This window comes from Scylla paramamosain, unplaced genomic scaffold (genome assembly GCF_035594125.1).
Source record: "Scylla paramamosain isolate STU-SP2022 unplaced genomic scaffold, ASM3559412v1 Contig104, whole genome shotgun sequence".
Classification (NCBI taxonomy): Eukaryota; Metazoa; Arthropoda; class Malacostraca; order Decapoda; family Portunidae; genus Scylla; species Scylla paramamosain.
In genome coordinates, this window is record NW_026973769.1 from 157,501 (window position 1) to 165,000 (window position 7,500).

At 38.1% G+C, this 7,500-nt stretch overlaps 2 long non-coding RNA genes across 6 annotated transcripts in view; both read right to left on the minus strand.

The window, feature by feature from the left end:
- The window catches only part of LOC135099110 (uncharacterized), an 80,194-nt gene extending 78,699 nt beyond the window's left edge, over positions 1–1,495 (minus strand). For all 3 annotated transcript variants that reach the window (XR_010267669.1, XR_010267668.1, XR_010267667.1), the window contains exons 1-2: positions 1,409–1,495; positions 226–359 (exon numbers count right to left, since the gene is read on the minus strand). This is a non-coding gene — a long non-coding RNA (uncharacterized LOC135099110). The remainder of the gene's footprint in view (positions 1–225; positions 360–1,408) is intronic.
- A 2,488-nt stretch (positions 1,496–3,983) lies between these two features.
- LOC135099106 (uncharacterized) overlaps positions 3,984–7,500 on the minus strand; it is a 6,340-nt gene continuing 2,823 nt past the window's right edge. The window contains exons 4-6 of one of the 3 annotated variants that reach the window (XR_010267661.1): positions 5,823–7,294; positions 5,247–5,278; positions 3,984–4,900 (exon numbers count right to left, since the gene is read on the minus strand). This is a non-coding gene — a long non-coding RNA (uncharacterized LOC135099106). Of the gene's footprint in view, positions 4,909–5,246; positions 5,279–5,822; positions 7,295–7,500 lie in introns of all 3 variants that reach the window. The other 2 variants (XR_010267659.1, XR_010267660.1) reach the window with 2 other exon arrangements.

Here is a 7,500-nt window from a genome sequence, read left to right on the forward strand (position 1 = left end):
CTAGACAGGGTGGAATCAAAAGCTTTTCATCTCATCAACTCCTCTCCTCTAACTGACTGTCTTCAGCCTCTCTCTCACCGCCGCAATGTTGCATATCTAGCTGTCTTCTACCGCTATTTTCACGCTAACTGCTCTTCTGATCTTGCTGACTGCATGCCTCCTCTTATCCCATGGCCTCGCTGCACAAGACTTTCTTCTTTCTCTCACCCCTGTTGTAGTACTCACCTGTTGTAGTAGTAGTAGTATTTAGCAGTGGTGACTGTTGTGATGGTTGTACTATTACTATTTCAGATTCATTGCTGCTAATTCTTCACAGTTCAATTACTTGCAAGGGTTCATGCGTGTGAGTGAGAGGTTATCTGAAAAGAAAAAGATTAATTTATATATGGTTTTTAAATCACACACACACACACACACAGAGAAACCAGTAAAAATCAAGAAAAACCTAGACCAAAACACAATTACATAATTACATATCAACAAAACAACAATAATAACAATAGTAATAATAATGAAAATAAAATAATAATAGTAATAGTAGTAATATTAATAATAATAATAATAATAATAATAATAATAATATAATAACAATAAATGTAGTAGTAGTAGTAGTAGTAGTAGTAGTAGTAGTAGTAGTAGAGAGAGAAAGAGAGAGACATTTACATATTGGTTACTGTCCTCATGAAAACACATTAAATTCTCTCTCTCTCTCTCTCTCTCTCTCTCTTAGACAACAATGTTTATTTGTAAATCTTTGGGCCATCTTATCTGGCAAAATCTCATTAATCTGTCACTATATCTAGCCAAACACGGTTCTAATCTAACGTTCGTAAGCTCCGTGACGATATATGGACGTATCCAAGCCACACAGTAAATGATATAACGAAATATTGATGAAAAATAAAAAAAAATCCTATTATTTCATATAACTCAATATTTCACGGTCTTAATTAAACCAAACCTCCCTGAGTATAGTGCACACACACTCCTGGATAACATTTATATACGCTTAAACCTCCACAGGGAATTTTAAAGGCAGAATTTTTAGTTATAATATCGTGATGTACCTCACGTCACCTCACCAGGCAGGGTTTTCATGGCACCAGCTGTTACACTATATCTCAATATTTCACGGTTCTAACTCGTCCTTACCTGGTCAAATATAACATTTATAGCACCAAGGACAAAATATCAGTGAAGTAACACCGCAAGTGATCTACAAACATCACAAATTAAGTGTTAATAAGAGCACCACGGACAAACAGCGGACATGAACCAGCTGACCTAACCCTTTCTCTGAACATCGATCATATTTCCAGTCTCCGCTTATTTATATGACACCCACTTCGTTACATGGCGCTAAAGGTCTTGGCAAGGTTACCTGTTGATCATATATCTTATAAATTACCTGGTTATGGTCGTGAAGGCTGAAGTAATGTGAACACTTCTGCGACTCTCCACCGTCTGTCCACAAAATGGCGGAGATAGGGGGAGGAGTTTTATGAGCATTCGTTGTATTGAGAAAATTCTAATATTTCTTTTATTTCTGAGTCTAAGTTAGATTTTATGATTTCTAAAAATGTTGAATTGTTTTTTAAAGAGTTTTTTTTGAGAGAGCCTTACAATACCATATATTTGGGTTTTTTTCTAATTTATATAAGGTCAAGTCATGTATAAATAACAAGTGAAAATTATCGATTGCCTCCATTTCCATATATTGTTAAAATACCTTAATTAACATAATAACACAAAAAACTTGTAATAACCCATACTAAAAAGTCGATTCTGATTTAGAGCCGAAAAGTAAACAAATTCAAAAATGCCAACTGAGAAATTTGACACTATATATTTCTAAAAGCTTAAAAAAGAATAATCTAATACAAATAAAAACGATAAAATATTAAATATATCTAAAAAAAAAAAAAACATATATTGCAAGTTGTAGCCGAAGACGAAATTGAGGCAACGAATGTAATTTTGTAAACAAACTGACTTTAAAAAGCTCAAATACGTCAAAATGATTATTTATGCCCTATGCTGGTAGATCCTGCGTCTTACTGAGCTATTAAACCCACATGTACCCTGAAATACTGCAAAGTAGGCCTGAAACAAAAGGCTACATTCTGATTATATTTGGGTAGGCTTACTGTAGAGAAAGCCTGTTATCAAGCTGTTCGTCTCATCAGTCCCTCTCCTCTAACTGAGTGTCTTCAGCCTCTCCCTCACCACCGCAGTGTTGCATATCTATCTGTCTTCTACCGCTATTTTCATTCTAACTGTTCTGATCTTGCTAACTGCATGCCTCCCCTCCTTCTATGATCTCCCTGCACAACTTTCTTCTTTCTTTTACCACTATTCTGTCCACCTCTCTAATGCAAAAGTTAACCAGTCTTCTCATTCTCTCACTCCTATTCTGTCTACCTCTCTAATGCAAGAGTTAACCAGTATTCTCAGTCTCTCACTCCTATTCTGTCTACCTCTCTAATGCAAGAGTTAACCAGTATTCTCAGTCTCTCACTCCTATTCTGTCTACCTCTCTAATGCAAAAGTTAACCAGTCTTCTCATTCTCTCACTCCTATTCTGTCTACCTCTCTAATGCAAGAGTTAACCAGTATTCTCAATCATTCATCCCTTTTTCTGGTAAACTCTGGAACTCCCTGCCTGCTTCTGTATTTCCACCTTCCTATGACTTCAATTCCTTCAAGAGGGAGGTTTCAACACACTTATTCATCAATTTTTGGTCACTGCTTTGACCCTTTTATGGGACTGACATTTCAGTGGGCTTTTTTTTTCATTAGATTTTTGTTTCCCTTGGCCAGTGTCACTCATACATAAAAAAGAAATAAATATATATACAGCAATATCTGTTTACTCCTTCCTGTGACACTCTCTCACTGTAGGAGGTTTCAAAAGAGTATAATGTTAATAACTATAGATTTATTCACCAAATAACTGGTATACAAAAGTCTTGGTTAACAATAAATAAACAGAAATATTAATAAAATTGTGCTTTTTTTGTTAATTCATGGGAAATATTAAGCAAACATCTATAATTCACAGTATACTAACAAACAAACACACACACACACACACAATGACAATTACAATAAATTCCAAGCCTATCACATGTACAGGGTCACGGCTGGCCAGACGACCTCATGTCACCTCATATCACTTACATAATGAAATAGAGAGCCACTCCCCCTCTGTCTCACCAGCCAGGCTTATCTGTCTGGGAGAAAAGTGTCAGTATGTATGTCGATATAACAAATGTTGAAATATTACACAAATTATTATATATTACCCACCCTGACCCCCCCTAGTCTACTCGTCATTCATACAGCTTCCTCACCCACCCCCCCCTCTCTCTAGTATGCTATAGGTACCCCCCCTTCTGCTACCGGCACCTGATAAATATTCCTATTTTTATTTATTTATTTATTTACCCTCAAATTTTTTTATTATTTATTTTTTTATTATTACAGCTTCCTCACCCACCCCCCCTCTCTCTAGTATGCTATAGGTACCCCCCCTTCTGCCATCAACCCCCCCTTAAGGTACCCCCCCCCTGATAAATATTCCTATATTATTTATTTATTTATTTATTTACCCTCTTTTTTTATTACTAATATCAAATTTTCTTATTATTACTAATATCAAATTTTCTTATTATTACTAATATCTATGCTTTTATTTATTTATTTAACTAATTAACCTAACCTAAAAAAAAAAACTGCACACACACACATATGCACGCGCGCACACACACACACACACACACACACACACACACACACACACACACAGACACACACACACACTCACACTCACTCACTCACTCACTAGCCAGTATCTTACCAAAATACTGGCTAGACATACATACATACATAATCCCCAGATCTCTTACCAAAGATCTGGGGATAAAAAAAAAAAAAAAATCTATATAACACTATATATATATATACCCCCCTTGCCCCCCCCCACCAAAAAAAAAAAAAAAAATCATCATTCATACGTCCCAACACCACTACCACCACTACAAAAATAACATACTAATAATTCAACATGCCATACAAACCCAGATTATAAAGAAATAAACTTTCAATATAATCTGAGTTAAACATTCATACACCCTGTCATCCTAATCCTATTAATAACCCTTTCTATGCCTCACTTAACCCTTTGGTATATACTCCTGTCATCCTATTAATAACCCTTTCTCTCTCTCTCTATGCCTAACTTAACCCTTTCATATATACTCCTGTCATCCTATTAATAACCCTTTCTCTCTCTCTCTCTATGCCTCACTTAACTCTTTCATATATACTCCTGTCATCCTAATACTATTAACCCTTTCTCTCTCTCTCTATGCCTCACTTAACCCTTTGATATATACTAACTTAAAACCATCTTCTATATTAATCTGTGTTAAATATTATATCATTCTGACCTGCCACCTAGATACTTACTTAAAACCCTAAAAAAAATATAAGCTAATCCTATTAATATCTGTCTTCCCCTCTCTCTCTCTCTCTCTCTCTCTCTCTATGCCTCACTTAACCCTTAACTAACTTAAACCATCTTCTATATTAATCTGTGTCAAATATCCTAACATTAAGGCCTGCCACCTATATATTTATACCAAAAAAAAATTCACACACACACAACCAAAAAAAAGACATACACACAGATGCACGCACACAGACGCACGTGCACAGACGCACACGCACAGACGCACACACAGACGCACACACACACAGACGCACGCACAGATGCACACCGCAGATAGCTATCCCCAGACCCCCTCCCCCCCCCAAAAAAAAAATATATATACAAAACACAAAAAAACAATACTCCCCTTGTTTGGGTGAAGATCTGCAACACTGCAACACTGCAACACTGCAACACTGTGATGGAAAAACTTGTAATTACTAAGTTAGCTTCTGAGAGGGAAAAAAAAAGGTTATTTTAAGTGGATTAAGAGATGGACACATTCATAGGAAAAGTGGAACATCTGTGGTTGGAAATGAGGTATAATTAGTGGAGGAAAGTCTCATAGGAAAAGGTGGAGGACTTGTGGATGTAGGTATAATTTGTGGAGAGGAGATATGGAGGAGAGGAGGGATACCATTAAATTAAGATGGAAATTTGTGTCATCTGAAAGTGTCGTCATTGTACAAGTAATCACTAATATATATATAACAAATATATCCACCAGTTTATAGTAACAGAACACAAGACTTACCGTGAGCCCCGTCGGACTTCAAGGTGAGCTAGCTGTTAGGGAGACAGGGAGAGAGGGAGAAGAGGGAGAAACATTAGTTCACAAACCTCCCTCCTTCATTTGGGTATTAAATTACATTAGGAATAAATTATTTCACTCACTCCTACAAACTCAAGGAATGAATGAATGATTTTTTTACAAGAGTACTCTCCCTTAACACACAAATTAATGAATCCATCAATGAATGGCCAAAAAAATAACAAATTTAATACACTTTTTCAAATTAATTTTGACCTAAAGAAATTATTACTTAACTCAATCTTGGAGTGAGTGACAATTTTCTCTTAAATCAGAATGTTGACTTGACCAAACATTTAAAAAAAGACACACACACACACACACACACACACACACACACACACACACAAAAAAAAAAAAAAAAATAAAATAAGAGGCTAGGATGCACTGGGAGAGGCTGGGATGCACTGGGACTGGGAGAGGCTGGGATGGACAGACACACACACACACACACACATATTAAAAAATACATAAATTCTGAAAAAACAAATTAACGTAACAGGTCAGAAAGACACTTACCACACCCGCAGTTGTGACTCAACCCACGCTTGAGAGTCCTGGGGCTTCTCCCACCGACAGCTTGACGAGAAGGAAGGAATGGGTTAGGTTAGGTTAGGTTAGTAAGGAAGACAGGCCCCCAATATAAGTAACCTAACTGAATCTAACCTAATATATCAGAATAAGGTAGGATATAAGAGGTTGGTTGGAGTGACTCGCAGATGTACGCACCTCTGAAAAAGACGAGAGAAAGTCCTCATTAGTTCGGCTCAAAATTTGTACTTTATTCGTGTATTTTTGCTTATTTTCATTTTATCAAGCAGTATATGTCAAGGTTCTGGCTGTCACAGTACATCACGTCTGGCCAGCCCATACATGTGGAATACAATCAATAATATACACAAGATTGCTTTATAACACACACAAACACACACAAACAGTAACTATATTGATAATTAATTTGCAAGCAGGCAGGCAGATACTTCACAATAAACATTAATTCATATACACACACACACACACACACAGTATCCACAAGTATAACTGACTACATTGATCATTTTAACTGGTAGGCAGACAGACAAACAGACAGACAGACAGACAGAAGGAGGAGGAAGAGGAGGAGAACAAATGCTGATAATTATTCCTGATTACACAAGGATGACATAGGAAGGATGACTAGACACTATTGTATCTCAGAGAAAGGTGACTAAGAGGGGGTCAGGTGGAGGTCTTCAAGTGGTACAGGGGGACACAACAAGGGTGACTAAGAGGGGGTCTGGTGGAGGTCTTCAAGTGGCACAGGGGACACAACAAGGGTGACTAAGAGGGGGTCTGGTGGAGGTCTTCAAGTGGCACAGGGGACACAACAAGGGTGACTAAGAGGGGGTCTGGTGGAGGTCTTCAAGTGGCACAGGGGACACAACAAGGGTGACTAAGAGGGGGTCTGGTGGAGGTCTTCAAGTGGCACAGGGGACACAACAAGGGTGACTAAGAGGGGGTCAGGTGGAGGTCTTCAAGTGGTACAGGGGACACAACAAGGGTGACTAAGAGGGGGTCAGGTGGAGGTCTTCAAGTGGTACAGGGGACACAACAAGGGTGACTAAGAGGGGGTCTGGTGGAGGTCTTCAAGTGGTACAGGGGACATGACGAGTAACAAAATCTCTCTCTCTCTCTCTCTCGACAAAATCTCTCTCTCTCTCTCTCTCTCTCTCTCTCTCTCACACACACACACACAACACTAAGGCAATATTAGACACAAGGTTCGGATAACAAGCACAGAGAGGCACAGCTTGCGGCAAATTCTTCCATGACAGTGTTGCCGCTGAACTGACAGGCCGAGTGGGGTTAGGTGGGTGACCTGTCTGGTGACCCATACGACTCAACACGTGACTCTTGACCTCTTGACCTCTTGACCTTCAGTATGCCAGCACTCATCCCACACCTATCTGTCTGTCTGTCTGTCCGTGTCGCAATCATCGCACTTCTTAAATCTGAAAGAAATATTTACTGTTAAGTCATCTGCAATGCATTTTTCTATTTTTTTTTTTACATTTTTTTTTCAGAACATTAAGTTTCTGAGTGTGTGTGTGTGTGTGTGTGTGTGTGTGTGTGTGTGTGTGTGTGTGTGTGTGTGTGTGTGTGTGTGTGTGTGTGTGTGTGTTTTGAGGCATTTTCTTGGTGTTTTAATTGTCTTAGA